This window comes from Astyanax mexicanus, unplaced genomic scaffold, assembly GCF_023375975.1.
Source record: "Astyanax mexicanus isolate ESR-SI-001 unplaced genomic scaffold, AstMex3_surface scaffold_37, whole genome shotgun sequence".
Taxonomy (NCBI): Eukaryota; Metazoa; Chordata; class Actinopteri; order Characiformes; family Acestrorhamphidae; genus Astyanax; species Astyanax mexicanus.
Window position 1 is genome coordinate 2,655,001 of NW_026040047.1, and position 20,000 is coordinate 2,675,000.

A 20,000-nucleotide genomic window follows, 5' to 3' on the forward strand; every position below is an offset into this window, starting at 1 on the left:
GGGCGTTCTCAGGGTAGTGTGACCGTAAGCCATTGCAGAGCTCTCATCAAGACTACTTATGCAACTTCATCTATGTTGGGTTTCAGATAACAAACTAGTAATGTATAACAAGACCATGGTAATGGAAGCAAGAGGGGAAAAGCTTACAGCACCTGGTATTCCCAGGTGGTCTCCCATCCAAGTGCTAACCAGGCCAAACCCTGCTTAGCTTCCGAGATCAGACGAGATCGGGCGTTCTCAGGGTAGTGTGACCGTAAGCCATTGCAGAGCTCTCATCAAGACTACTTATGCAACTTCATCTATGTTGGGTTTCAGATAACAAACTAGTAATGTATAACAAGACCATGGTAATGGAAGCAAGAGGGGAAAAGCTTGCAGCACCTGGTATTCCCAGGTGGTCTCCCATCCAAGTGCTAACCAGGCCAAACCCTGCTTAGCTTCCGAGATCAGACGAGATCGGGCGTTCTCAGGGTAGTGTGACCGTAAGCCATTGCAGAGCTCTCATCAAGACTACTTATGCAACTTCATCTATGTTGGGTTTCAGATAACAAACTAGTAATGTATAACAAGACCATGGTAATGGAAGCAAGAGGGGAAAAGCTTACAGCACCTGGTATTCCCAGGTGGTCTCCCATCCAAGTACTAACCAGGCCAAACCCTGCTTAGCTTCCGAGATCAGACGAGATCGGGCGTTCTCAGGGTAGTGTGACCTTAAGCCATTGCAGAGCTCTCATCAAGACTACTTATGCAACTTCATCTATGTTGGGTTTCAGATAACAAACTAGTAATGTATAACAAGACCATGGTAATGGAAGCAAGAGGGGAAAAGCTTACAGCACCTGGTATTCCCAGGTGGTCTCCCATCCAAGTACTAACCAGGCCAAACCCTGCTTAGCTTCCGAGATCAGACGAGATCGGGCGTTCTCAGGGTAGTGTGACCGTAAGCCATTGCAGAGCTCTCATCAAGACTACTTATGCAACTTCATCTATGTTGGGTTTCAGATAACAAAGTAGTAATGTATAACAAGACCATGGTAATGGAAGCAAGAGGGGAAAAGCTTACAGCACCTGGTATTCCCAGGTGGTCTCCCATCCAAGTACTAACCAGGCCAAACCCTGCTTAGCTTCCGAGATCAGACGAGATCGGGCGTTCTCAGGGTAGTGTGACCGTAAGCCATTGCAGAGCTCTCATCAAGACTACTTATGCAACTTCATCTATGTTGGGTTTCAGATAACAAACTAGTAATGTATAACAAGACCATGGTAATGGAAGCAAGAGGGGAAAAGCTTACAGCACCTGGTATTCCCAGGTGGTCTCCCATCCAAGTACTAACCAGGCCAAACCCTGCTTAGCTTCCGAGATCAGACGAGATCGGGCGTTCTCAGGGTAGTGTGACCGTAAGCCATTGCAGAGCTCTCATCAAGACTACTTATGCAACTTCATCTATGTTGGGTTTCAGATAACAAACTAGTAATGTATAACAAGACCATGGTAATGGAAGCAAGAGGGGAAAAGCTTAAAGCACCTGGTATTCCCAGGTGGTCTCCCATCCAAGTACTAACCAGGCCAAACCCTGCTTAGCTTCCGAGATCAGACGAGATCGGGCGTTCTCAGGGTAGTGTGACCGTAAGCCATTACAGAGCTCTCATCAAGACTACTTATGCAACTTCATCTATGTTGGGTTTCAGATAACAAACTAGTAATGTATAACAAGACCATGGTAATGGAAGCAAGAGGGGAAAAGCTTACAGCACCTGGTATTCCCAGGTGGTCTCCCATCCAAGTACTAACCAGGCCAAACCCTGCTTAGCTTCCGAGATCAGACGAGATCGGGCGTTCTCAGGGTAGTGTGACCGTAAGCCATTGCAGAGCTCTCATCAAGACTACTTATGCAACTTCATCTATGTTGGGTTTCAGATAACAAACTAGTAATGTATAACAAGACCATGGTAATGGAAGCAAGAGGGGAAAAGCTTACAGCACCTGGTATTCCCAGGTGGTCTCCCATCCAAGTACTAACCAGGCCAAACCCTGCTTAGCTTCCGAGATCAGACGAGATCGGGCGTTCTCAGGGTAGTGTGACCGTAAGCCATTGCAGAGCTCTCATCAAGACTACTTATGCAACTTCATCTATGTTGGGTTTCAGATAACAAACTAGTAATGTATAACAAGACCATGGTAATGGAAGCAAGAGGGGAAAAGCTTACAGCACCTGGTATTCCCAGGTGGTCTCCCATCCAAGTACTAACCAGGCCAAACCCTGCTTAGCTTCCGAGATCAGACGAGATCGGGCGTTCTCAGGGTAGTGTGACCGTAAGCCATTGCAGAGCTCTCATCAAGACTACTTATGCAACTTCATCTATGTTGGGTTTCAGATAACAAACTAGTAATGTATAACAAGACCATGGTAATGGAAGCAAGAGGGGAAAAGCTTACAGCACCTGGTATTCCCAGGTGGTCTCCCATCCAAGTACTAACCAGGCCAAACCCTGCTTAGCTTCCGAGATCAGACGAGATCGGGCGTTCTCAGGGTAGTGTGACCGTAAGCCATTGCAGAGCTCTCATCAAGACTACTTATGCAACTTCATCTATGTTGGGTTTCAGATAACAAACTAGTAATGTATAACAAGACCATGGTAATGGAAGCAAGAGGGGAAAAGCTTACAGAACCTGGTATTCCCAGGTGGTCTCCCATCCAAGTACTAACCAGGCCAAACCCTGCTTAGCTTCCGAGATCAGACGAGATCGGGCGTTCTCAGGGTAGTGTGACCGTAAGCCATTGCAGAGCTCTCATCAAGACTACTTATGCAACTTCATCTATGTTGGGTTTCAGATAACAAACTAGTAATGTATAACAAGACCATGGTAATGGAAGCAAGAGGGGAAAAGCTTACAGCACCTGGTATTCCCAGGTGGTCTCCCATCCAAGTACTAACCAGGCCAAACCCTGCTTAGCTTCCGAGATCAGACGAGATCGGGCGTTCTCAGGGTAGTGTGACCGTAAGCCATTGCAGAGCTCTCATCAAGACTACTTATGCAACTTCATCTATGTTGGGTTTCAGATAACAAACTAGTAATTTATAACAAGACCATGGTAATGGAAGCAAGAGGGGAAAAGCTTACAGCACCTGGTATTCCCAGGTGGTCTCCCATCCAAGTACTAACCAGGCCAAACCCTGCTTAGCTTCCGAGATCAGACGAGATCGGGCGTTCTCAGGGTAGTGTGACCGTAAGCCATTGCAGAGCTCTCATCAAGACTACTTATGCAACTTCATCTATGTTGGGTTTCAGATAACAAACTAGTAATGTATAACAAGACCATGGTAATGGAAGCAAGAGGGGAAAAGCTTACAGCACCTGGTATTCCCAGGTGGTCTCCCATCCAAGTACTAACCAGGCCAAACCCTGCTTAGCTTCCGAGATCAGACGAGATCGGGCGTTCTCAGGGTAGTGTGACCGTAAGCCATTGCAGAGCTCTCATCAAGACTACTTATGCAACTTCATCTATGTTGGGTTTCAGATAACAAACTAGTAATGTATAACAAGACCATGGTAATGGAAGCAAGAGGGGAAAAGCTTACAGCACCTGGTATTCCCAGGTGGTCTCCCATCGAAGTACTAACCAGGCCAAACCCTGCTTAGCTTCCGAGATCAGACGAGATCGGGCGTTCTCAGGGTAGTGTGACCGTTAGCCATTGCAGAGCTCTCATCAAGACTACTTATGCAACTTCATCTATGTTGGGTTTCAGATAACAAACTAGTAATGTATAACAAGACCATGGTAATGGAAGCAAGAGGGGAAAAGCTTCCAGCACCTGGTATTCCCAGGTGGTCTCCCATCCAAGTACTAACCAGGCCAAACCCTGCTTAGCTTCCGAGATCAGACGAGATCGGGCGTTCTCAGGGTAGTGTGACCGTAAGCCATTGCAGAGCTCTCATCAAGACTACTTATGCAACTTCATCTATGTTGGGTTTCAGATAACAAACTAGTAATGTATAACAAGACCATGGTAATGGAAGCAAGAGGGGAAAAGCTTACAGCACCTGGTATTCCCAGGTGGTCTCCCATCCAAGTACTAACCAGGCCAAACCCTGCTTAGCTTCCGAGATCAGACGAGATCGGGCGTTCTCAGGGTAGTGTGACCGTAAGCCATTGCAGAGCTCTCATCAAGACTACTTATGCAACTTCATCTATGTTGGGTTTCAGATAACAAACTAGTAATGTATAACAAGACCATGGTAATGGAAGCAAGAGGGGAAAAGCTTACAGCACCTGGTATTCCCAGGTGGTCTCCCATCCAAGTACTAACAAGGCCAAACCCTGCTTAGCTTCCGAGATCATACGAGATCGGGCGTTCTCAGGGTAGTGTGACCGTAAGCCATTGCAGAGCTCTCATCAAGACTACTTATGCAACTTCATCTATGTTGGGTTTCAGATAACAAACTAGTAATGTATAACAAGACCATGGTAATGGAAGCAAGAGGGGAAAAGCTTACAGCACCTGGTATTCCCAGGTGGTCTCCCATCCAAGTACTAACCAGGCCAAACCCTGCTTAGCTTCCGAGATCAGACGAGATCGGGCGTTCTCAGGGTAGTGTGACCGTAAGCCATTGCAGAGCTCTCATCAAGACTACTTATGCAACTTCATCTATGTTGGGTTTCAGATAACAAACTAGTAATGTATAACAAGACCATGGTAATGGAAGCAAGAGGGGAAAAGCTTACAGCACCTGGTATTCCCAGGTGGTCTCCCATCCAAGTACTAACCAGGCCAAACCCTGCTTAGCTTCCGAGATCAGACGAGATCGGGCGTTCTCAGGGTAGTGTGACCGTAAGCCATTGCAGAGCTCTCATCAAGACTACTTATGCAACTTCATCTATGTTGGGTTTCAGATAACAAACTAGTAATGTATAACAAGACCATGGTAATGGAAGCAAGAGGGGAAAAGCTTACAGCACCTGGTATTCCCAGGTGGTCTCCCATCCAAGTACTAACCAGGCCAAACCCTGCTTAGCTTCCGAGATCAGACGAGATCGGGCGTTCTCAGGGTAGTGTGACCGTAAGCCATTGCAGAGCTCTCATCAAGACTACTTATGCAACTTCATCTATGTTGGGTTTCAGATAACAAACTAGTAATGTATAACAAGACCATGGTAATGGAAGCAAGAGGGGAAAAGCTTCCAGCACCTGGTATTCCCAGGTGGTCTCCCATCCAAGTACTAACCAGGCCAAACCCTGCTTAGCTTCCGAGATCAGACGAGATCGGGCGTTCTCAGGGTAGTGTGACCGTAAGCCATTGCAGAGCTCTCATCAAGACTACTTATGCAACTTCATCTATGTTGGGTTTCAGATAACAAACTAGTAATGTATAACAAGACCATGGTAATGGAAGCAAGAGGGGAAAAGCTTACAGCACCTGGTATTCCCAGGTGGTCTCCCATCCAAGTACTAACCAGGCCAAACCCTGCTTAGCTTCCGAGATCAGACGAGATCGGGCGTTCTCAGGGTAGTGTGACCGTAAGCCATTGCAGAGCTCTCATCAAGACTACTTATGCAACTTCATCTATGTTGGGTTTCAGATAACAAACTAGTAATGTATAACAAGACCATGGTAATGGAAGCAAGAGGGGAAAAGCTTACAGCACCTGGTATTCCCAGGTGGTCTCCCATCCAAGTACTAACCAGGCCAAACCCTGCTTAGCTTCCGAGATCAGACGAGATCGGGCGTTCTCAGGGTAGTGTGACCGTAAGCCATTGCAGAGCTCTCATCAAGACTACTTATGCAACTTCATCTATGTTGGGTTTCAGATAACAAACTAGTAATGTATAACAAGACCATGGTAATGGAAGCAAGAGGGGAAAAGCTTCCAGCACCTGGTATTCCCAGGTGGTCTCCCATCCAAGTACTAACCAGTCCAAACCCTGCTTAGCTTCCGAGATCAGACGAGACCGGGCGTTCTCAGGGTAGTGTGACCGTAAGCCATTGCAGAGCTCTCATCAAGACTACTTATGCAACTTCATCTATGTTGGGTTTCAGATAACAAACTAGTAATGTATAACAAGACCATGGTAATGGAAGCAAGAGGGGAAAAGCTTACAGCACCTGGTATTCCCAGGTGGTCTCCCATCCAAGTACTAACCAGGCCAAACCCTGCTTAGCTTCCGAGATCAGACGAGATCGGGCGTTCTCAGGGTAGTGTGACCGTAAGCCATTGCAGAGCTCTCATCAAGACTACTTATGCAACTTCATCTATGTTGGGTTTCAGATAACAAACTAGTAATGTATAACAAGACCATGGTAATGGAAGCAAGAGGGGAAAAGCTTACAGCACCTGGTATTCCCAGGTGGTCTCCCATCCAAGTACTAACAAGGCCAAACCCTGCTTAGCTTCCGAGATCATACGAGATCGGGCGTTCTCAGGGTAGTGTGACCGTAAGCCATTGCAGAGCTCTCATCAAGACTACTTATGCAACTTCATCTATGTTGGGTTTCAGATAACAAACTAGTAATGTATAACAAGACCATGGTAATGGAAGCAAGAGGGGAAAAGCTTACAGCACCTGGTATTCCCAGGTGGTCTCCCATCCAAGTACTAACCAGGCCAAACCCTGCTTAGCTTCCGAGATCAGACGAGATCGGGCGTTCTCAGGGTAGTGTGACCGTAAGCCATTGCAGAGCTCTCATCAAGACTACTTATGCAACTTCATCTATGTTGGGTTTCAGATAACAAACTAGTAATGTATAACAAGACCATGGTAATGGAAGCAAGAGGGGAAAAGCTTCCAGCACCTGGTATTCCCAGGTGGTCTCCCATCCAAGTACTAACCAGGCCAAACCCTGCTTAGCTTCCGAGATCTGACGAGATCGGGCGTTCTCAGGGTAGTGTGACCGTAAGCCATTGCAGAGCTCTCATCAAGACTACTTATGCAACTTCATCTATGTTGGGTTTCAGATAACAAACTAGTAATGTATAACAAGACCATGGTAATGGAAGCAAGAGGGGAAAAGCTTACAGCACTTGGTATTCCCAGGTGGTCTCCCATCCAAGTACTAACCAGGCCAAACCCTGCTTAGCCTCCGAGATCAGACGAGATCGGGCGTTCTCAGGGTAGTGTGACCGTAAGCCATTGCAGAGCTCTCATCAAGACTACTTATGCAACTTCATCTATGTTGGGTTTCAGATAACAAACTAGTAATGTATAACAAGACCATGGTAATGGAAGCAAGAGGGGAAAAGCTTACAGCACCTGGTATTCCCAGGTGGTCTCCCATCCAAGTACTAACAAGGCCAAACCCTGCTTAGCTTCCGAGATCATACGAGATCGGGCGTTCTCAGGGTAGTGTGACCGTAAGCCATTGCAGAGCTCTCATCAAGACTACTTATGCAACTTCATCTATGTTGGGTTTCAGATAACAAACTAGTAATGTATAACAAGACCATGGTAATGGAAGCAAGAGGGGAAAAGCTTACAGCACCTGGTATTCCCAGGTGGTCTCCCATCCAAGTACTAACCAGGCCAAACCCTGCTTAGCTTCCGAGATCAGACGAGATCGGGCGTTCTCAGGGTAGTGTGACCGTAAGCCATTGCAGAGCTCTCATCAAGACTACTTATGCAACTTCATCTATGTTGGGTTTCAGATAACAAACTAGTAATGTATAACAAGACCATGGTAATGGAAGCAAGAGGGGAAAAGCTTCCAGCACCTGGTATTCCCAGGTGGTCTCCCATCCAAGTACTAACCAGGCCAAACCCTGCTTAGCTTCCGAGATCAGACGAGATCGGGCGTTCTCAGGGTAGTGTGACCGTAAGCCATTGCAGAGCTCTCATCAAGACTACTTATGCAACTTCATCTATGTTGGGTTTCAGATAACAAACTAGTAATGTATAACAAGACCATGGTAATGGAAGCAAGAGGGGAAAAGCTTACAGCACCTGGTATTCCCAGGTGGTCTCCCATCCAAGTACTAACCAGGCCAAACCCTGCTTAGCTTCCGAGATCAGACGAGATCGGGCGTTCTCAGGGTAGTGTGACCGTAAGCCATTGCAGAGCTCTCATCAAGACTACTTATGCAACTTCATCTATGTTGGGTTTCAGATAACAAACTAGTAATGTATAACAAGACCATGGTAATGGAAGCAAGAGGGGAAAAGCTTACAGCACCTGGTATTCCCAGGTGGTCTCCCATCCAAGTACTAACCAGGCCAAACCCTGCTTAGCTTCCGAGATCAGACGAGATCGGGCGTTCTCAGGGTAGTGTGACCGTAAGCCATTGCAGAGCTCTCATCAAGACTACTTATGCAACTTCATCTATGTTGGGTTTCAGATAACAAACTAGTAATGTATAACAAGACCATGGTAATGGAAGCAAGAGGGGAAAAGCTTCCAGCACCTGGTATTCCCAGGTGGTCTCCCATCCAAGTACTAACCAGGCCAAACCCTGCTTAGCTTCCGAGATCAGACGAGATCGGGCGTTCTCAGGGTAGTGTGACCGTAAGCCATTGCAGAGCTCTCATCAAGACTACTTATGCAACTTCATCTATGTTGGGTTTCAGATAACAAACTAGTAATGTATAACAAGACCATGGTAATGGAAGCAAGAGGGGAAAAGCTTACAGCACCTGGTATTCCCAGGTGGTCTCCCATCCAAGTACTAACCAGGCCAAACCCTGCTTAGCTTCCGAGATCAGACGAGATCGGGCGTTCTCAGGGTAGTGTGACCGTAAGCCATTGCAGAGCTCTCATCAAGACTACTTATGCAACTTCATCTATGTTGGGTTTCAGATAACAAACTAGTAATGTATAACAAGACCATGGTAATGGAAGCAAGAGGGGAAAAGCTTACAGCACCTGGTATTCCCAGGTGGTCTCCCATCCAAGTACTAACCAGGCCAAACCCTGCTTAGCTTCCGAGATCAGACGAGATCGGGCGTTCTCAGGGTAGTGTAACCGTAAGCCATTGCAGAGCTCTCATCAAGACTACTTATGCAACTTTATCTATGTTGGGTTTCAGATAACAAACTAGTAATGTATAACAAGACCATGGTAATGGAAGCAAGAGGGGAAAAGCTTACAGCACCTGGTATTCCCAGGTGGTCTCCCATCCAAGTACTAACCAGGCCAAACCCTGCTTAGCTTCCGAGATCAGACGAGATCGGGCGTTCTCAGGGTAGTGTGACCGTAAGCCATTGCAGAGCTCTCATCAAGACTACTTATGCAACTTCATCTATGTTGGGTTTCAGATAACAAACTAGTAATGTATAACAAGACCATGGTAATGGAAGCAAGAGGGGAAAAGCTTACAGCACCTGGTATTCCCAGGTTGTCTCTCATCCAAGTACTAACCAGGCCAAACCCTGCTTAGCTTCCGAGATCAGACGAGATCGGGCGTTCTCAGGGTAGTGTGACCGTAAGCCATTGCAGAGCTCTCATCAAGACTACTTATGCAACTTCATCTATGTTGGGTTTCAGATAACAAACTAGTAATGTATAACAAGACCATGGTAATGGAAGCAAGAGGGGAAAAGCTTACAGCACCTGGTATTCCCAGGTGGTCTCCCATCCAAGTACTAACCAGGCCAAACCCTGCTTAGCTTCCGAGATCAGACGAGATCGGGCGTTCTCAGGGTAGTGTGACCGTAAGCCGTTGCAGAGCTCTCATCAAGACTACTTATGCAACTTCATCTATGTTGGGTTTCAGATAACAAACTAGTAATGTATAACAAGACCATGGTAATGGAAGCAAGAGGGGAAAAGCTTACAGCACCTGGTATTCCCAGGTGGTCTCCCATCCAAGTACTAACCAGGCCAAACCCTGCTTAGCTTCCGAGATCAGACGAGATCGGGCGTTCTCAGGGTAGTGTGACCGTAAGCCGTTGCAGAGCTCTCATCAAGACTACTTATGCAACTTCATCTATGTTGGGTTTCAGATAACAAACTAGTAATGTATAACAAGACCATGGTAATGGAAGCAAGAGGGGAAAAGCTTACAGCACCTGGTATTCCCAGGTGGTCTCCCATCCAAGTACTAACCAGGCCAAACCCTGCTTAGCTTCCGAGATCAGACGAAATCGGGCGTTCTCAGGGTAGTGTGACCGTAAGCCATTGCAGAGCTCTCATCAAGACTACTTATGCAACTTCATCTATGTTGGGTTTCAGATAACAAACTAGTAATGTATAACAAGACCATGGTAATGGAAGCAAGAGGGGAAAAGCTTACAGCACCTGGTATTCCCAGGTGGTCTCCCATCCAAGTACTAACCAGGCCAAACCCTGCTTAGCTTCCGAGATCAGACGAGATCGGGCGTTCTCAGGGTAGTGTGACCGTAAGCCATTGCAGAGCTCTCATCAAGACTACTTATGCAACTTCATCTATGTTGGGTTTCAGATAACAAACTAGTAATGTATAACAAGACCATGGTAATGGAAGCAAGAGGGGAAAAGCTTACAGCACCTGGTATTCCCAGGTGGTCTCCCATCCAAGTACTAACCAGGCCAAACCCTGCTTAGCTTCCGAGATCAGACGAGATCGGGCGTTCTCAGGGTAGTGTGACCGTAAGCCATTGCAGAGCTCTCATCAAGACTACTTATGCAACTTCATCTATGTTGGGTTTCAGATAACAAACTAGTAATGTATAACAAGACCATGGTAATGGAAGCAAGAGGGGAAAAGCTTACAGCACCTGGTATTCCCAGGTGGTCTCCCATCCAAGTACTAACCAGGCCAAACCCTGCTTAGCTTCCGAGATCAGACGAGATCGGGCGATCTCACGGTAGTGTGACCGTAAGCCATTGCAGAGCTCTCATCAAGACTACTTATGCAACTTCATCTATGTTGGGTTTCAGATAACAAACTAGTAATGTATAACAATAACATGGTAATGGAAGCAAGAGGGGAAAAGCTTACAGCACCTGGTATTCCCAGGTGGTCTCCCATCCAAGTACTAACCAGGCCAAACCCTGCTTAGCTTCCGAGATCAGACGAGATCGGGCGTTCTCAGGGTAGTGTGACCGTAAGCCATTGCAGAGCTCTCATCAAGACTACTTATGCAACTTCATCTATGTTGGGTTTCAGACAACAAACTAGTAATGTATAACAAGACCATGGTAATGGAAGCAAGAGGGGAAAAGCTTACAGCACCTGGTATTCCCAGGTGGTCTCCCATCCAAGTACTAACCAGGCCAAACCCTGCTTAGCTTCCGAGATCAGACGAGATCGGGCGTTCTCAGGGTAGTGTGACCGTAAGCCATTGCAGAGCTCTCATCAAGACTACTTATGCAACTTCATCTATGTTGGGTTTCAGATAACAAACTAGTAATGTATAACAAGACCATGGTAATGGAAGCAAGAGGGGAAAAGCTTACAGCACCTGGTATTCCCAGGTGGTCTCCCATCCAAGTACTAACAAGGCCAAACCCTGCTTAGCTTCCGAGATCAGACGAGATCGGGCGTTCTCACGGTAGTGTGACCGTAAGCCGTTGCAGAGCTCTCATCAAGACTACTTATGCAACTTCATCTATGTTGGGTTTCAGATAACAAACTAGTAATGTATAACAAGACCATGGTAATGGAAGCAAGAGGGGAAAAGCTTACAGCACCTGGTATTCCCAGGTGGTCTCTCATCCAAGTACTAACCAGGCCAAACCCTGCTTAGCTTCCGAGATCAGACGAGATCGGGCGTTCTCAGGGTAGTGTGACCGTAAGCCATTGCAGAGCTCTCATCAAGACTACTTATGCAACTTCATCTATGTTGGGTTTCAGATAACAAACTAGTAATGTATAACAAGACCATGGTAATGGAAGCAAGAGGGGAAAAGCTTACAGCACCTGGTATTCCCAGGTGGTCTCCCATCCAAGTACTAACCAGGCCAAACCCTGCTTAGCTTCCGAGATCAGACGAGATCGGGCGTTCTCAGGGTAGTGTGACCGTAAGCCATTGCAGAGCTCTCATCAAGACTACTTATGCAACTTCATCTATGTTGGGTTTCAGATAACAAACTAGTAATGTATAACAAGACCATGGTAATGGAAGCAAGAGGGGAAAAGCTTACAGCACCTGGTATTCCCAGGTGGTCTCCCATCCAAGTACTAACCAGGCCAAACCCTGCTTAGCTTCCGAGATCAGACGAGATCGGGCGTTCTCAGGGTAGTGTGACCGTAAGCCGTTGCAGAGCTCTCATCAAGACTACTTATGCAACTTCATCTATGTTGGGTTTCAGATAACAAACTAGTGATGTATAACAAGACCATGGTAATGGAAGCAAGAGGGGAAAAGCTTACAGCACCTGGTATTCCCAGGTGGTCTCCCATCCAAGTACTAACCAGGCCAAACCCTGCTTAGCTTCCGAGATCAGACGAGATCGGGCGTTCTCAGGGTAGTGTGACCGTAAGCCATTGCAGAGCTCTCATCAAGACTACTTATGCAACTTCATCTATGTTGGGATTCAGATAACAAACTAGTAATGTATAACAAGACCATGGTAATGGAAGCAAGAGGGGAAAAGCTTACAGCACCTGGTATTCCCAGGTGGTCTCCCATCCAAGTACTAACCAGGCCAAACCCTGCTTAGCTTCCGAGATCAGACGAGATCGGGCGTTCTCAGGGTAGTGTGACCGTAAGCCATTGCAGAGCTCTCATCAAGACTACTTATGCAACTTCATCTATGTTGGGTTTCAGATAACAAACTAGTAATGTATAACAAGACCATGGTAATGGAAGCAAGAGGGGAAAAGCTTACAGCACCTGGTATTCCCAGGTGGTCTCCCATCCAAGTACTAACCAGGCCAAACCCTGCTTAGCTTCCGAGATCAGACGAGATCGGGCGATCTCACGGTAGTGTGACCGTAAGCCATTGCAGAGCTCTCATCAAGACTACTTATGCAACTTCATCTATGTTGGGTTTCAGATAACAAACTAGTAATGTATAACAATAACATGGTAATGGAAGCAAGAGGGGAAAAGCTTACAGCACCTGGTATTCCCAGGTGGTCTCCCATCCAAGTACTAACCAGGCCAAACCCTGCTTAGCTTCCGAGATCAGACGAGATCGGGCGTTCTCAGGGTAGTGTGACCGTAAGCCATTGCAGAGCTCTCATCAAGACTACTTATGCAACTTCATCTATGTTGGGTTTCAGACAACAAACTAGTAATGTATAACAAGACCATGGTAATGGAAGCAAGAGGGGAAAAGCTTACAGCACCTGGTATTCCCAGGTGGTCTCCCATCCAAGTACTAACCAGGCCAAACCCTGCTTAGCTTCCGAGATCAGACGAGATCGGGCGTTCTCAGGGTAGTGTGACCGTAAGCCATTGCAGAGCTCTCATCAAGACTACTTATGCAACTTCATCTATGTTGGGTTTCAGATAACAAACTAGTAATGTATAACAAGACCATGGTAATGGAAGCAAGAGGGGAAAAGCTTACAGCACCTGGTATTCCCAGGTGGTCTCCCATCCAAGTACTAACAAGGCCAAACCCTGCTTAGCTTCCGAGATCAGACGAGATCGGGCGTTCTCACGGTAGTGTGACCGTAAGCCGTTGCAGAGCTCTCATCAAGACTACTTATGCAACTTCATCTATGTTGGGTTTCAGATAACAAACTAGTAATGTATAACAAGACCATGGTAATGGAAGCAAGAGGGGAAAAGCTTACAGCACCTGGTATTCCCAGGTGGTCTCTCATCCAAGTACTAACCAGGCCAAACCCTGCTTAGCTTCCGAGATCAGACGAGATCGGGCGTTCTCAGGGTAGTGTGACCGTAAGCCATTGCAGAGCTCTCATCAAGACTACTTATGCAACTTCATCTATGTTGGGTTTCAGATAACAAACTAGTAATGTATAACAAGACCATGGTAATGGAAGCAAGAGGGGAAAAGCTTACAGCACCTGGTATTCCCAGGTGGTCTCCCATCCAAGTACTAACCAGGCCAAACCCTGCTTAGCTTCCGAGATCAGACGAGATCGGGCGTTCTCAGGGTAGTGTGACCGTAAGCCATTGCAGAGCTCTCATCAAGACTACTTATGCAACTTCATCTATGTTGGGTTTCAGATAACAAACTAGTAATGTATAACAAGACCATGGTAATGGAAGCAAGAGGGGAAAAGCTTACAGCACCTGGTATTCCCAGGTGGTCTCCCATCCAAGTACTAACCAGGCCAAACCCTGCTTAGCTTCCGAGATCAGACGAGATCGGGCGTTCTCAGGGTAGTGTGACCGTAAGCCGTTGCAGAGCTCTCATCAAGACTACTTATGCAACTTCATCTATGTTGGGTTTCAGATAACAAACTAGTGATGTATAACAAGACCATGGTAATGGAAGCAAGAGGGGAAAAGCTTACAGCACCTGGTATTCCCAGGTGGTCTCCCATCCAAGTACTAACCAGGCCAAACCCTGCTTAGCTTCCGAGATCAGACGAGATCGGGCGTTCTCAGGGTAGTGTGACCGTAAGCCATTGCAGAGCTCTCATCAAGACTACTTATGCAACTTCATCTATGTTGGGTTTCAGATAACAAACTAGTAATGTATAACAAGACCATGGTAATGGAAGCAAGAGGGGAAAAGCTTACAGCACCTGGTATTCCCAGGTGGTCTCCCATCCAAGTACTAACCAGGCCAAACCCTGCTTAGCTTCCGAGATCAGTCGAGATCGGGCGTTCTCAGGGTAGTGTGACCGTAAGCCATTGCAGAGCTCTCATCAAGACTACTTATGCAACTTCATCTATGTTGGGTTTCAGATAACAAACTAGTAATGTATAACAAGACCATGGTAATGGAAGCAAGAGGGGAAAAGCTTACAGCACCTGGTATTCCCAGGTGGTCTCCCATCCAAGTACTAACCAGGCCAAACCCTGCTTAGCTTCCGAGATCAGACGAGATCGGGCGATCTCACGGTAGTGTGACCGTAAGCCATTGCAGAGCTCTCATCAAGACTACTTATGCAACTTCATCTATGTTGGGTTTCAGATAACAAACTAGTAATGTATAACAAGACCATGGTAATGGAAGCAAGGGGGGAAAAGCTTACAGCACCTGGTATTCCCAGGTGGTCTCCCATCCAAGTACTAACCAGGCCAAACCCTGCTTAGCTTCCGAGATCAGACGAGATCGGGCGTTCTCAGGGTAGTGTGACCGTAAGCCATTGCAGAGCTCTCATCAAGACTACTTATGCAACTTCATCTATGTTGGGTTTCAGATAACAAACAAGTAATGTATAACAAGACCATGGTAATGGAAGCAAGAGGGGAAAAGCTTACAGCACCTGGTATTCCCAGGTGGTCTCCCATCCAAGTACTAACCAGGCCAAACCCTGCTTAGCTTCCGAGATCAGACGAGATCGGGCGTTCTCAGGGTAGTGTGACCGTAAGCCATTGCAGAGCTCTCATCAAGACTACTTATGCAACTTCATCTATGTTGGGTTTCAGATAACAAACTAGTAATGTATAACAAGACCATGGTAATGGAAGCAAGAGGGGAAAAGCTTACAGCACCTGGTATTCCCAGGTGGTCTCCCATCCAAGTACTAACCAGGCCAAACCCTGCTTAGCTTCCGAGATCAGACGAGATCGGGCGTTCTCAGGGTAGTGTGACCGTAAGCCATTGCAGAGCTCTCATCAAGACTACTTATGCAACTTCATCTATGTTGGGTTTCAGATAACAAACTAGTAATGTATAACAAGACCATGGTAATGGAAGCAAGAGGGGAAAAGCTTACAGCACCTGGTATTCCCAGGTGGTCTCCCATCCAAGTACTAACCAGGCCAAACCCTGCTTAGCTTCCGAGATCAGACGAGATCGGGCGTTCTCAGGGTAGTGTGACCGTAAGCCATTGCAGAGCTCTCATCAAGACTACTTATGCAACTTCATCTATGTTGGGTTTCAGATAACAAACTAGTAATGTATAACAAGACCATGGTAATGGAAGCAAGAGGGGAAAAGCTTACAGCACCTGGTATTCCCAGGTGGTCTCCCATCCAAGTACTAACCAGGCCAAACCCTGCTTAGCTTCCGAGATCAGACGAGATCGGGCGTTCTCAGGGTAGTGTGACCTCAAGCCATTGCAAAGCTCTCATCAAGACTACTTATGCAACTTCATCTATGTTGGGTTTCAGATAACAAACTAGTAATGTATAACAAGACCATGGTAATGGAAGCAAGAGGGGAAAAGCTTACAGCACCTTGTATTCCCAGGTGGTCTACCATCCAAGTACTAACCAGGCCAAACCCTGCTTAGCTTCCGAGATCAGATGAGATCGGGCGTTCTCAGGGTAGTATGACCGTAAGCCATTGCAGAGCTCTCATCAAGACTACTTATGCACCTTCATCTATGTTGGGTTTCAGATAACAAACTAGTAATGTATAACAAGACCATGGTAATGGAAGCAAGAGGGGAAAAGCTTACAGCACCTGGTATTCCCAGGTGGTCTCCCATCCAAGTACTAACCAGGCCAAACCCAGCTTAGCTTCCGAGATCAGACGAGATCGGGCGTTCTCAGGGTAGTGTGACCGTAAGCCATTGCAGAGCTCTCATCAAGACTACTTATGCAACTTCATCTATGTTGGGTTTCAGATAACAAACTAGTAATGTATAACAAGACCATGGTAATGGAAGCAAGAGGGGAAAAGCTTACAGCACCTGGTATTCCCAGGTGGTCTCCCATCCAAGTACTAACCAGGCCAAACCCTGCTTAGCTTCCGAGATCAGACGAGATCGGGCGTTCTCAGGGTAGTGTGACCGTAAGCCATTGCAGAGCTCTCATCAAGACTACTTATGCAACTTCATCTATGTTGGGTTTCAGATAACAAACTAGTAATGTATAACAAGACCATGGTAATGGAAGCAAGAGGGGAAAAGCTTACAGCACCTGGTATTCCCAGGTGGTCTCCCATCCAAGTACTAACCAGGCCAAACCCTGCTTAGCTTCCGAGATCAGACGAGATCGGGTGTTCTCAGGGTAGTGTGACCGTAAGCCATTGCAGAGCTCTCATCAAGACTACTTATGCAACTTCATCTATGTTGGGTTTCAGATAACAAACTAGTAATGTATAACAAGACCATGGTAATGGAAGCAAGAGGGGAAAAGCTTACAGCACCTGGTATTCCCAGGTGGTCTCCCATCCAAGTACTAACCAGGCCAAACCCTGCTTAGCTTCCGAGATCAGACGAGATCGGGCGTTCTCAGGGTAGTGTGACCGTAAGCCATTGCAGAGCTCTCATCAAGACTACTTATGCAACTTCATCTATGTTGGGTTTCAGATAACAAACTAGTAATGTATAACAAGACCATGGTAATGGAAGCAAGAGGGGAAAAGCTTACAGCACCTGGTATTCCCAGGTGGTCTCCCATCCAAGTACTAACCAGGCCAAACCCTGCTTAGCTTCCGAGATCAGACGAGATCGGGCGTTCTCAGGGTAGTGTGACCGTAAGCCATTGCAGAGCTCTCATCAAGACTACTTATGCAACTTCATCTATGTTGGGTTTCAGATAACAAACTAGTAATGTATAACAAGACCATGGTAATGGAAGCAAGAGGGGAAAAGCTTACAGCACCTGGTATTCCCAGGTGGTCTCCCATCCAAGTACTAACCAGGCCAAACCCTGCTTAGCTTCCGAGATCAGACGAGATCGGGCGTTCTCAGGGTAGTGTGACCTCAAGCCATTGCAAAGCTCTCATCAAGACTACTTATGCAACTTCATCTATGTTGGGTTTCAGATAACAAACTAGTAATGTATAACAAGACCATGGTAATGGAAGCAAGAGGGGAAAAGCTTACAGCACCTTGTATTCCCAGGTGGTCTACCATCCAAGTACTAACCAGGCCAAACCCTGCTTAGCTTCCGAGATCAGACGAGATCGGGCGTTCTCAGGGTAGTATGACCGTAAGCCATTGCAGAGCTCTCATCAAGACTACTTATGCACCTTCATCTATGTTGGGTTTCAGATAACAAACTAGTAATGTATAACAAGACCATGGTAATGGAAGCAAGAGGGGAAAAGCTTACAGCACCTGGTATTCCCAGGTGGTCTCCCATCCAAGTACTAACCAGGCCAAACCCAGCTTAGCTTCAGAGATCAGACGAGATCGGGCGTTCTCAGGGTAGTGTGACCGTAAGCCATTGCAGAGCTCTCATCAAGACTACTTATGCAACTTCATCTATGTTGGGTTTCAGATAACAAACTAGTAATGTATAACAAGACCATGGTAATGGAAGCAAGAGGGGAAAAGCTTACAGCACCTGGTATTCCCAGGTGGTCTCCCATCCAAGTACTAACCAGGCCAAACCCTGCTTAGCTTCCGAGATCAGACGAGATCGGGCGTTCTCAGGGTAGTGTGACCGTAAGCCATTGCAGAGCTCTCATCAAGACTACTTATGCAACTTCATCTATGTTGGGTTTCAGATAACAAACTAGTAATGTATAACAAGACCATGGTAATGGAAGCAAGAGGGGAAAAGCTTACAGCACCTGGTATTCCCAGGTGGTCTCCCATCCAAGTACTAACCAGGCCAAACCCTGCTTAGCTTCCGAGATCAGACGAGATCGGGCGTTCTCAGGGTAGTGTGACCGTAAGCCATTGCAGAGCTCTCATCAAGACTACTTATGCAACTTCATCTATGTTGGGTTTCAGATAACAAACTAGTAATGTATAACAAGACCATGGTAATGGAAGCAAGAGGGGAAAAGCTTACAGCACCTGGTATTCCCAGGTGGTCTCCCATCCAAGTACTAACCAGGCCAAACCCTGCTTAGCTTCCGAGATCAGACGAGATCGGGCGTTCTCAGGGTAGTGTGACCGTAAGCCATTGCAGAGCTCTCATCAAGACTACTTATGCAACTTCATCTATGTTGGGTTTCAGATAACAAACTAGTAATGTATAACAAGACCGTGGTAATGGAAGCAAGAGGGGAAAAGCTTACAGCACCTGGTATTCCCAGGTGGTCTCCCATCCAAGTACTAACCAGGCCAAACCCTGCTTAGCTTCCGAGATCAGACGAGATCGGGCGTTCTCAGGGTAGTGTGACCGTAAGCCATTGCAGAGCTCTCATCAAGACTACTTATGCAACTTCATCTATGTTGGGTTTCAGATAACAAACTAGTAATGTATAACAAGACCATGGTAATGGAAGCAAGAGGGGAAAAGCTTACAGCACCTGGTATTCCCAGGTGGGAAGCTTCCGAGATCAGACGAGATCTGGCGTTCTCAGGGTAGTGTGACCGTAAGCCATTGCAGAGCTCTCATCAAGACTACTTATGCAACTTCATCTATGTTGGGTTTCAGATAACAAACTAGTAATGTATAACAAGACCATGGTAATGGAAGCAAGAGGGGAAAAGCTTACAGCACCTGGTATTCCCAGGTGGTCTCCCATCCAAGTACTAACCAGGCCAAACCCTGCTTAGCTTCCGAGATCAGACGAGATCGGGCGTTCTCAGGGTAGTGTGACCGTAAGCCATTGCAGAGCTCTCATCAAGACTACTTATGCAACTTCATCTATGTTGGGTTTCAGATAACAAACTAGTAATGTATAACAAGACCATGGTAATGGAAGCAAGAGGGGAAAAGCTTACAGCACCTGGTATTCCCAGGTGGTCTCCCATCCAAGTACTAACCAGGCCAAACCCTGCTTAGCTTCCGAGATCAGACGAGATCGGGCGTTCTCAGGGTAGTGTGACCGTAAGCCATTGCATAGCTCTCATCAAGACTACTTATGCAACTTCATCTATGTTGGGTTTCAGATAACAAACTAGTAATGTATAACAAGACCATGGTAATGGAAGCAAGAGGGGAAAAGCTTACAGCACCTGGTATTCCCAGGTGGTATCCCATCCAAGTAATAACCAGGCCAAACCCTGCTTAGCTTCCGAGATCAGACGAGATCGGGCGTTCTCAGGGTAGTGTGACCGTAAGCCATTGCAGAGCTCTCATCAAGACTACTTATGCAACTTCATCTATGTTGGGTTTCAGATAACAAACTAGTAATGTATAACAAG

The 20,000-nt window shown here is 46.6% G+C and overlaps 85 non-coding genes and 2 pseudogenes across 85 annotated transcripts in view; all 87 read right to left on the minus strand.

Annotated features, from left to right (window-relative positions):
* The window catches only part of LOC125793678 (5S ribosomal RNA), a 119-nt gene extending 89 nt beyond the window's left edge, over window positions 1–30 (minus strand). The window contains exon 1 of the ribosomal RNA XR_007433199.1: window positions 1–30. This exon is cut by the window's left edge and continues 89 nt beyond it. This is a non-coding gene — a ribosomal RNA (5S ribosomal RNA).
* A 110-nt stretch (window positions 31–140) lies between these two features.
* On the minus strand, window positions 141–259 carry LOC125793369 (5S ribosomal RNA). Its single transcript, XR_007432953.1, has one exon. It is a non-coding gene; the product is annotated as a 5S ribosomal RNA (ribosomal RNA).
* A 110-nt stretch (window positions 260–369) lies between these two features.
* Window positions 370–488, minus strand: LOC125793490 (5S ribosomal RNA). Its single transcript, XR_007433075.1, has one exon. It is a non-coding gene; the product is annotated as a 5S ribosomal RNA (ribosomal RNA).
* Window positions 489–598: 110 nt separating this feature from the next.
* On the minus strand, window positions 599–717 carry LOC125793342 (5S ribosomal RNA). Its single transcript, XR_007432926.1, has one exon. It is a non-coding gene; the product is annotated as a 5S ribosomal RNA (ribosomal RNA).
* A 110-nt stretch (window positions 718–827) lies between these two features.
* On the minus strand, window positions 828–946 carry LOC125793679 (5S ribosomal RNA). The gene has a single exon (XR_007433200.1). It is a non-coding gene; the product is annotated as a 5S ribosomal RNA (ribosomal RNA).
* Window positions 947–1,056: 110 nt separating this feature from the next.
* LOC125793680 (5S ribosomal RNA) lies at window positions 1,057–1,175 on the minus strand. Its single transcript, XR_007433201.1, has one exon. It is a non-coding gene; the product is annotated as a 5S ribosomal RNA (ribosomal RNA).
* Window positions 1,176–1,285: 110 nt separating this feature from the next.
* On the minus strand, window positions 1,286–1,404 carry LOC125793681 (5S ribosomal RNA). Its single transcript, XR_007433202.1, has one exon. It is a non-coding gene; the product is annotated as a 5S ribosomal RNA (ribosomal RNA).
* Window positions 1,405–1,514: 110 nt separating this feature from the next.
* On the minus strand, window positions 1,515–1,633 carry LOC125793331 (5S ribosomal RNA). Its single transcript, XR_007432915.1, has one exon. It is a non-coding gene; the product is annotated as a 5S ribosomal RNA (ribosomal RNA).
* Window positions 1,634–1,743: 110 nt separating this feature from the next.
* LOC125793683 (5S ribosomal RNA) lies at window positions 1,744–1,862 on the minus strand. The gene has a single exon (XR_007433204.1). It is a non-coding gene; the product is annotated as a 5S ribosomal RNA (ribosomal RNA).
* Window positions 1,863–1,972: 110 nt separating this feature from the next.
* On the minus strand, window positions 1,973–2,091 carry LOC125793684 (5S ribosomal RNA). The gene has a single exon (XR_007433205.1). It is a non-coding gene; the product is annotated as a 5S ribosomal RNA (ribosomal RNA).
* A 110-nt stretch (window positions 2,092–2,201) lies between these two features.
* Window positions 2,202–2,320, minus strand: LOC125793685 (5S ribosomal RNA). The gene has a single exon (XR_007433206.1). It is a non-coding gene; the product is annotated as a 5S ribosomal RNA (ribosomal RNA).
* Window positions 2,321–2,430: 110 nt separating this feature from the next.
* LOC125793686 (5S ribosomal RNA) lies at window positions 2,431–2,549 on the minus strand. The gene has a single exon (XR_007433207.1). It is a non-coding gene; the product is annotated as a 5S ribosomal RNA (ribosomal RNA).
* A 110-nt stretch (window positions 2,550–2,659) lies between these two features.
* On the minus strand, window positions 2,660–2,778 carry LOC125793160 (5S ribosomal RNA). The gene has a single exon (XR_007432744.1). It is a non-coding gene; the product is annotated as a 5S ribosomal RNA (ribosomal RNA).
* A 110-nt stretch (window positions 2,779–2,888) lies between these two features.
* On the minus strand, window positions 2,889–3,007 carry LOC125793687 (5S ribosomal RNA). The gene has a single exon (XR_007433208.1). It is a non-coding gene; the product is annotated as a 5S ribosomal RNA (ribosomal RNA).
* Window positions 3,008–3,117: 110 nt separating this feature from the next.
* On the minus strand, window positions 3,118–3,236 carry LOC125793688 (5S ribosomal RNA). Its single transcript, XR_007433209.1, has one exon. It is a non-coding gene; the product is annotated as a 5S ribosomal RNA (ribosomal RNA).
* A 110-nt stretch (window positions 3,237–3,346) lies between these two features.
* On the minus strand, window positions 3,347–3,465 carry LOC125793689 (5S ribosomal RNA). Its single transcript, XR_007433210.1, has one exon. It is a non-coding gene; the product is annotated as a 5S ribosomal RNA (ribosomal RNA).
* Window positions 3,466–3,575: 110 nt separating this feature from the next.
* LOC125793215 (5S ribosomal RNA) lies at window positions 3,576–3,694 on the minus strand. Its single transcript, XR_007432799.1, has one exon. It is a non-coding gene; the product is annotated as a 5S ribosomal RNA (ribosomal RNA).
* A 110-nt stretch (window positions 3,695–3,804) lies between these two features.
* On the minus strand, window positions 3,805–3,923 carry LOC125793287 (5S ribosomal RNA). The gene has a single exon (XR_007432871.1). It is a non-coding gene; the product is annotated as a 5S ribosomal RNA (ribosomal RNA).
* A 110-nt stretch (window positions 3,924–4,033) lies between these two features.
* LOC125793690 (5S ribosomal RNA) lies at window positions 4,034–4,152 on the minus strand. The gene has a single exon (XR_007433211.1). It is a non-coding gene; the product is annotated as a 5S ribosomal RNA (ribosomal RNA).
* A 110-nt stretch (window positions 4,153–4,262) lies between these two features.
* Window positions 4,263–4,381, minus strand: LOC125793426 (5S ribosomal RNA). Its single transcript, XR_007433010.1, has one exon. It is a non-coding gene; the product is annotated as a 5S ribosomal RNA (ribosomal RNA).
* Window positions 4,382–4,491: 110 nt separating this feature from the next.
* Window positions 4,492–4,610, minus strand: LOC125793691 (5S ribosomal RNA). The gene has a single exon (XR_007433212.1). It is a non-coding gene; the product is annotated as a 5S ribosomal RNA (ribosomal RNA).
* A 110-nt stretch (window positions 4,611–4,720) lies between these two features.
* Window positions 4,721–4,839, minus strand: LOC125793692 (5S ribosomal RNA). Its single transcript, XR_007433213.1, has one exon. It is a non-coding gene; the product is annotated as a 5S ribosomal RNA (ribosomal RNA).
* A 110-nt stretch (window positions 4,840–4,949) lies between these two features.
* Window positions 4,950–5,068, minus strand: LOC125793694 (5S ribosomal RNA). Its single transcript, XR_007433215.1, has one exon. It is a non-coding gene; the product is annotated as a 5S ribosomal RNA (ribosomal RNA).
* A 110-nt stretch (window positions 5,069–5,178) lies between these two features.
* On the minus strand, window positions 5,179–5,297 carry LOC125793289 (5S ribosomal RNA). The gene has a single exon (XR_007432873.1). It is a non-coding gene; the product is annotated as a 5S ribosomal RNA (ribosomal RNA).
* Window positions 5,298–5,407: 110 nt separating this feature from the next.
* On the minus strand, window positions 5,408–5,526 carry LOC125793695 (5S ribosomal RNA). The gene has a single exon (XR_007433216.1). It is a non-coding gene; the product is annotated as a 5S ribosomal RNA (ribosomal RNA).
* A 110-nt stretch (window positions 5,527–5,636) lies between these two features.
* LOC125793696 (5S ribosomal RNA) lies at window positions 5,637–5,755 on the minus strand. Its single transcript, XR_007433217.1, has one exon. It is a non-coding gene; the product is annotated as a 5S ribosomal RNA (ribosomal RNA).
* A 110-nt stretch (window positions 5,756–5,865) lies between these two features.
* Window positions 5,866–5,984, minus strand: LOC125793517 (5S ribosomal RNA; annotated as a pseudogene).
* Window positions 5,985–6,094: 110 nt separating this feature from the next.
* Window positions 6,095–6,213, minus strand: LOC125793697 (5S ribosomal RNA). The gene has a single exon (XR_007433218.1). It is a non-coding gene; the product is annotated as a 5S ribosomal RNA (ribosomal RNA).
* Window positions 6,214–6,323: 110 nt separating this feature from the next.
* On the minus strand, window positions 6,324–6,442 carry LOC125793428 (5S ribosomal RNA). The gene has a single exon (XR_007433012.1). It is a non-coding gene; the product is annotated as a 5S ribosomal RNA (ribosomal RNA).
* Window positions 6,443–6,552: 110 nt separating this feature from the next.
* LOC125793698 (5S ribosomal RNA) lies at window positions 6,553–6,671 on the minus strand. Its single transcript, XR_007433219.1, has one exon. It is a non-coding gene; the product is annotated as a 5S ribosomal RNA (ribosomal RNA).
* Window positions 6,672–6,781: 110 nt separating this feature from the next.
* LOC125793273 (5S ribosomal RNA) lies at window positions 6,782–6,900 on the minus strand. The gene has a single exon (XR_007432857.1). It is a non-coding gene; the product is annotated as a 5S ribosomal RNA (ribosomal RNA).
* Window positions 6,901–7,010: 110 nt separating this feature from the next.
* Window positions 7,011–7,129, minus strand: LOC125793457 (5S ribosomal RNA). The gene has a single exon (XR_007433041.1). It is a non-coding gene; the product is annotated as a 5S ribosomal RNA (ribosomal RNA).
* Window positions 7,130–7,239: 110 nt separating this feature from the next.
* Window positions 7,240–7,358, minus strand: LOC125793429 (5S ribosomal RNA). The gene has a single exon (XR_007433013.1). It is a non-coding gene; the product is annotated as a 5S ribosomal RNA (ribosomal RNA).
* Window positions 7,359–7,468: 110 nt separating this feature from the next.
* LOC125793699 (5S ribosomal RNA) lies at window positions 7,469–7,587 on the minus strand. Its single transcript, XR_007433220.1, has one exon. It is a non-coding gene; the product is annotated as a 5S ribosomal RNA (ribosomal RNA).
* Window positions 7,588–7,697: 110 nt separating this feature from the next.
* LOC125793290 (5S ribosomal RNA) lies at window positions 7,698–7,816 on the minus strand. The gene has a single exon (XR_007432874.1). It is a non-coding gene; the product is annotated as a 5S ribosomal RNA (ribosomal RNA).
* Window positions 7,817–7,926: 110 nt separating this feature from the next.
* On the minus strand, window positions 7,927–8,045 carry LOC125793700 (5S ribosomal RNA). Its single transcript, XR_007433221.1, has one exon. It is a non-coding gene; the product is annotated as a 5S ribosomal RNA (ribosomal RNA).
* A 110-nt stretch (window positions 8,046–8,155) lies between these two features.
* On the minus strand, window positions 8,156–8,274 carry LOC125793701 (5S ribosomal RNA). Its single transcript, XR_007433222.1, has one exon. It is a non-coding gene; the product is annotated as a 5S ribosomal RNA (ribosomal RNA).
* A 110-nt stretch (window positions 8,275–8,384) lies between these two features.
* LOC125793291 (5S ribosomal RNA) lies at window positions 8,385–8,503 on the minus strand. The gene has a single exon (XR_007432875.1). It is a non-coding gene; the product is annotated as a 5S ribosomal RNA (ribosomal RNA).
* A 110-nt stretch (window positions 8,504–8,613) lies between these two features.
* Window positions 8,614–8,732, minus strand: LOC125793702 (5S ribosomal RNA). The gene has a single exon (XR_007433223.1). It is a non-coding gene; the product is annotated as a 5S ribosomal RNA (ribosomal RNA).
* Window positions 8,733–8,842: 110 nt separating this feature from the next.
* LOC125794024 (5S ribosomal RNA) lies at window positions 8,843–8,961 on the minus strand. Its single transcript, XR_007433542.1, has one exon. It is a non-coding gene; the product is annotated as a 5S ribosomal RNA (ribosomal RNA).
* Window positions 8,962–9,071: 110 nt separating this feature from the next.
* On the minus strand, window positions 9,072–9,190 carry LOC125793703 (5S ribosomal RNA). The gene has a single exon (XR_007433224.1). It is a non-coding gene; the product is annotated as a 5S ribosomal RNA (ribosomal RNA).
* Window positions 9,191–9,300: 110 nt separating this feature from the next.
* Window positions 9,301–9,419, minus strand: LOC125793506 (5S ribosomal RNA; annotated as a pseudogene).
* A 110-nt stretch (window positions 9,420–9,529) lies between these two features.
* Window positions 9,530–9,648, minus strand: LOC125793705 (5S ribosomal RNA). The gene has a single exon (XR_007433226.1). It is a non-coding gene; the product is annotated as a 5S ribosomal RNA (ribosomal RNA).
* A 110-nt stretch (window positions 9,649–9,758) lies between these two features.
* Window positions 9,759–9,877, minus strand: LOC125793706 (5S ribosomal RNA). The gene has a single exon (XR_007433227.1). It is a non-coding gene; the product is annotated as a 5S ribosomal RNA (ribosomal RNA).
* A 110-nt stretch (window positions 9,878–9,987) lies between these two features.
* Window positions 9,988–10,106, minus strand: LOC125793168 (5S ribosomal RNA). Its single transcript, XR_007432752.1, has one exon. It is a non-coding gene; the product is annotated as a 5S ribosomal RNA (ribosomal RNA).
* A 110-nt stretch (window positions 10,107–10,216) lies between these two features.
* On the minus strand, window positions 10,217–10,335 carry LOC125793707 (5S ribosomal RNA). Its single transcript, XR_007433228.1, has one exon. It is a non-coding gene; the product is annotated as a 5S ribosomal RNA (ribosomal RNA).
* Window positions 10,336–10,445: 110 nt separating this feature from the next.
* LOC125793708 (5S ribosomal RNA) lies at window positions 10,446–10,564 on the minus strand. The gene has a single exon (XR_007433229.1). It is a non-coding gene; the product is annotated as a 5S ribosomal RNA (ribosomal RNA).
* A 110-nt stretch (window positions 10,565–10,674) lies between these two features.
* LOC125793381 (5S ribosomal RNA) lies at window positions 10,675–10,793 on the minus strand. Its single transcript, XR_007432965.1, has one exon. It is a non-coding gene; the product is annotated as a 5S ribosomal RNA (ribosomal RNA).
* A 110-nt stretch (window positions 10,794–10,903) lies between these two features.
* Window positions 10,904–11,022, minus strand: LOC125793709 (5S ribosomal RNA). The gene has a single exon (XR_007433230.1). It is a non-coding gene; the product is annotated as a 5S ribosomal RNA (ribosomal RNA).
* Window positions 11,023–11,132: 110 nt separating this feature from the next.
* On the minus strand, window positions 11,133–11,251 carry LOC125793710 (5S ribosomal RNA). The gene has a single exon (XR_007433231.1). It is a non-coding gene; the product is annotated as a 5S ribosomal RNA (ribosomal RNA).
* Window positions 11,252–11,361: 110 nt separating this feature from the next.
* On the minus strand, window positions 11,362–11,480 carry LOC125793480 (5S ribosomal RNA). Its single transcript, XR_007433064.1, has one exon. It is a non-coding gene; the product is annotated as a 5S ribosomal RNA (ribosomal RNA).
* A 110-nt stretch (window positions 11,481–11,590) lies between these two features.
* LOC125793314 (5S ribosomal RNA) lies at window positions 11,591–11,709 on the minus strand. The gene has a single exon (XR_007432898.1). It is a non-coding gene; the product is annotated as a 5S ribosomal RNA (ribosomal RNA).
* Window positions 11,710–11,819: 110 nt separating this feature from the next.
* On the minus strand, window positions 11,820–11,938 carry LOC125793711 (5S ribosomal RNA). The gene has a single exon (XR_007433232.1). It is a non-coding gene; the product is annotated as a 5S ribosomal RNA (ribosomal RNA).
* Window positions 11,939–12,048: 110 nt separating this feature from the next.
* Window positions 12,049–12,167, minus strand: LOC125793712 (5S ribosomal RNA). Its single transcript, XR_007433233.1, has one exon. It is a non-coding gene; the product is annotated as a 5S ribosomal RNA (ribosomal RNA).
* Window positions 12,168–12,277: 110 nt separating this feature from the next.
* Window positions 12,278–12,396, minus strand: LOC125793713 (5S ribosomal RNA). Its single transcript, XR_007433234.1, has one exon. It is a non-coding gene; the product is annotated as a 5S ribosomal RNA (ribosomal RNA).
* A 110-nt stretch (window positions 12,397–12,506) lies between these two features.
* On the minus strand, window positions 12,507–12,625 carry LOC125793714 (5S ribosomal RNA). The gene has a single exon (XR_007433235.1). It is a non-coding gene; the product is annotated as a 5S ribosomal RNA (ribosomal RNA).
* Window positions 12,626–12,735: 110 nt separating this feature from the next.
* Window positions 12,736–12,854, minus strand: LOC125793383 (5S ribosomal RNA). The gene has a single exon (XR_007432967.1). It is a non-coding gene; the product is annotated as a 5S ribosomal RNA (ribosomal RNA).
* Window positions 12,855–12,964: 110 nt separating this feature from the next.
* Window positions 12,965–13,083, minus strand: LOC125793716 (5S ribosomal RNA). Its single transcript, XR_007433237.1, has one exon. It is a non-coding gene; the product is annotated as a 5S ribosomal RNA (ribosomal RNA).
* A 110-nt stretch (window positions 13,084–13,193) lies between these two features.
* Window positions 13,194–13,312, minus strand: LOC125793717 (5S ribosomal RNA). The gene has a single exon (XR_007433238.1). It is a non-coding gene; the product is annotated as a 5S ribosomal RNA (ribosomal RNA).
* A 110-nt stretch (window positions 13,313–13,422) lies between these two features.
* Window positions 13,423–13,541, minus strand: LOC125793481 (5S ribosomal RNA). Its single transcript, XR_007433065.1, has one exon. It is a non-coding gene; the product is annotated as a 5S ribosomal RNA (ribosomal RNA).
* A 110-nt stretch (window positions 13,542–13,651) lies between these two features.
* Window positions 13,652–13,770, minus strand: LOC125793315 (5S ribosomal RNA). Its single transcript, XR_007432899.1, has one exon. It is a non-coding gene; the product is annotated as a 5S ribosomal RNA (ribosomal RNA).
* Window positions 13,771–13,880: 110 nt separating this feature from the next.
* LOC125793718 (5S ribosomal RNA) lies at window positions 13,881–13,999 on the minus strand. Its single transcript, XR_007433239.1, has one exon. It is a non-coding gene; the product is annotated as a 5S ribosomal RNA (ribosomal RNA).
* Window positions 14,000–14,109: 110 nt separating this feature from the next.
* On the minus strand, window positions 14,110–14,228 carry LOC125793719 (5S ribosomal RNA). Its single transcript, XR_007433240.1, has one exon. It is a non-coding gene; the product is annotated as a 5S ribosomal RNA (ribosomal RNA).
* Window positions 14,229–14,338: 110 nt separating this feature from the next.
* Window positions 14,339–14,457, minus strand: LOC125793720 (5S ribosomal RNA). The gene has a single exon (XR_007433241.1). It is a non-coding gene; the product is annotated as a 5S ribosomal RNA (ribosomal RNA).
* Window positions 14,458–14,567: 110 nt separating this feature from the next.
* On the minus strand, window positions 14,568–14,686 carry LOC125793223 (5S ribosomal RNA). Its single transcript, XR_007432807.1, has one exon. It is a non-coding gene; the product is annotated as a 5S ribosomal RNA (ribosomal RNA).
* Window positions 14,687–14,796: 110 nt separating this feature from the next.
* On the minus strand, window positions 14,797–14,915 carry LOC125793384 (5S ribosomal RNA). Its single transcript, XR_007432968.1, has one exon. It is a non-coding gene; the product is annotated as a 5S ribosomal RNA (ribosomal RNA).
* Window positions 14,916–15,025: 110 nt separating this feature from the next.
* On the minus strand, window positions 15,026–15,144 carry LOC125793721 (5S ribosomal RNA). The gene has a single exon (XR_007433242.1). It is a non-coding gene; the product is annotated as a 5S ribosomal RNA (ribosomal RNA).
* Window positions 15,145–15,254: 110 nt separating this feature from the next.
* On the minus strand, window positions 15,255–15,373 carry LOC125793722 (5S ribosomal RNA). The gene has a single exon (XR_007433243.1). It is a non-coding gene; the product is annotated as a 5S ribosomal RNA (ribosomal RNA).
* Window positions 15,374–15,483: 110 nt separating this feature from the next.
* On the minus strand, window positions 15,484–15,602 carry LOC125793723 (5S ribosomal RNA). The gene has a single exon (XR_007433244.1). It is a non-coding gene; the product is annotated as a 5S ribosomal RNA (ribosomal RNA).
* A 110-nt stretch (window positions 15,603–15,712) lies between these two features.
* LOC125793724 (5S ribosomal RNA) lies at window positions 15,713–15,831 on the minus strand. Its single transcript, XR_007433245.1, has one exon. It is a non-coding gene; the product is annotated as a 5S ribosomal RNA (ribosomal RNA).
* Window positions 15,832–15,941: 110 nt separating this feature from the next.
* On the minus strand, window positions 15,942–16,060 carry LOC125793403 (5S ribosomal RNA). The gene has a single exon (XR_007432987.1). It is a non-coding gene; the product is annotated as a 5S ribosomal RNA (ribosomal RNA).
* Window positions 16,061–16,170: 110 nt separating this feature from the next.
* Window positions 16,171–16,289, minus strand: LOC125793306 (5S ribosomal RNA). The gene has a single exon (XR_007432890.1). It is a non-coding gene; the product is annotated as a 5S ribosomal RNA (ribosomal RNA).
* Window positions 16,290–16,399: 110 nt separating this feature from the next.
* LOC125793180 (5S ribosomal RNA) lies at window positions 16,400–16,518 on the minus strand. The gene has a single exon (XR_007432764.1). It is a non-coding gene; the product is annotated as a 5S ribosomal RNA (ribosomal RNA).
* A 110-nt stretch (window positions 16,519–16,628) lies between these two features.
* Window positions 16,629–16,747, minus strand: LOC125793725 (5S ribosomal RNA). Its single transcript, XR_007433246.1, has one exon. It is a non-coding gene; the product is annotated as a 5S ribosomal RNA (ribosomal RNA).
* A 110-nt stretch (window positions 16,748–16,857) lies between these two features.
* LOC125793754 (5S ribosomal RNA) lies at window positions 16,858–16,976 on the minus strand. The gene has a single exon (XR_007433275.1). It is a non-coding gene; the product is annotated as a 5S ribosomal RNA (ribosomal RNA).
* Window positions 16,977–17,086: 110 nt separating this feature from the next.
* LOC125793727 (5S ribosomal RNA) lies at window positions 17,087–17,205 on the minus strand. The gene has a single exon (XR_007433248.1). It is a non-coding gene; the product is annotated as a 5S ribosomal RNA (ribosomal RNA).
* Window positions 17,206–17,315: 110 nt separating this feature from the next.
* Window positions 17,316–17,434, minus strand: LOC125793728 (5S ribosomal RNA). Its single transcript, XR_007433249.1, has one exon. It is a non-coding gene; the product is annotated as a 5S ribosomal RNA (ribosomal RNA).
* Window positions 17,435–17,544: 110 nt separating this feature from the next.
* On the minus strand, window positions 17,545–17,663 carry LOC125793404 (5S ribosomal RNA). Its single transcript, XR_007432988.1, has one exon. It is a non-coding gene; the product is annotated as a 5S ribosomal RNA (ribosomal RNA).
* A 110-nt stretch (window positions 17,664–17,773) lies between these two features.
* Window positions 17,774–17,892, minus strand: LOC125793389 (5S ribosomal RNA). Its single transcript, XR_007432973.1, has one exon. It is a non-coding gene; the product is annotated as a 5S ribosomal RNA (ribosomal RNA).
* Window positions 17,893–18,002: 110 nt separating this feature from the next.
* Window positions 18,003–18,121, minus strand: LOC125793446 (5S ribosomal RNA). Its single transcript, XR_007433030.1, has one exon. It is a non-coding gene; the product is annotated as a 5S ribosomal RNA (ribosomal RNA).
* A 110-nt stretch (window positions 18,122–18,231) lies between these two features.
* On the minus strand, window positions 18,232–18,350 carry LOC125793729 (5S ribosomal RNA). The gene has a single exon (XR_007433250.1). It is a non-coding gene; the product is annotated as a 5S ribosomal RNA (ribosomal RNA).
* Window positions 18,351–18,460: 110 nt separating this feature from the next.
* On the minus strand, window positions 18,461–18,579 carry LOC125793730 (5S ribosomal RNA). Its single transcript, XR_007433251.1, has one exon. It is a non-coding gene; the product is annotated as a 5S ribosomal RNA (ribosomal RNA).
* Window positions 18,580–18,689: 110 nt separating this feature from the next.
* LOC125793731 (5S ribosomal RNA) lies at window positions 18,690–18,808 on the minus strand. Its single transcript, XR_007433252.1, has one exon. It is a non-coding gene; the product is annotated as a 5S ribosomal RNA (ribosomal RNA).
* A 110-nt stretch (window positions 18,809–18,918) lies between these two features.
* LOC125793732 (5S ribosomal RNA) lies at window positions 18,919–19,037 on the minus strand. The gene has a single exon (XR_007433253.1). It is a non-coding gene; the product is annotated as a 5S ribosomal RNA (ribosomal RNA).
* Window positions 19,038–19,341: 304 nt separating this feature from the next.
* Window positions 19,342–19,460, minus strand: LOC125793733 (5S ribosomal RNA). Its single transcript, XR_007433254.1, has one exon. It is a non-coding gene; the product is annotated as a 5S ribosomal RNA (ribosomal RNA).
* A 110-nt stretch (window positions 19,461–19,570) lies between these two features.
* Window positions 19,571–19,689, minus strand: LOC125793734 (5S ribosomal RNA). Its single transcript, XR_007433255.1, has one exon. It is a non-coding gene; the product is annotated as a 5S ribosomal RNA (ribosomal RNA).
* A 110-nt stretch (window positions 19,690–19,799) lies between these two features.
* Window positions 19,800–19,918, minus strand: LOC125793395 (5S ribosomal RNA). The gene has a single exon (XR_007432979.1). It is a non-coding gene; the product is annotated as a 5S ribosomal RNA (ribosomal RNA).
* Between the last annotated feature and the right edge of the window lie 82 nt (window positions 19,919–20,000).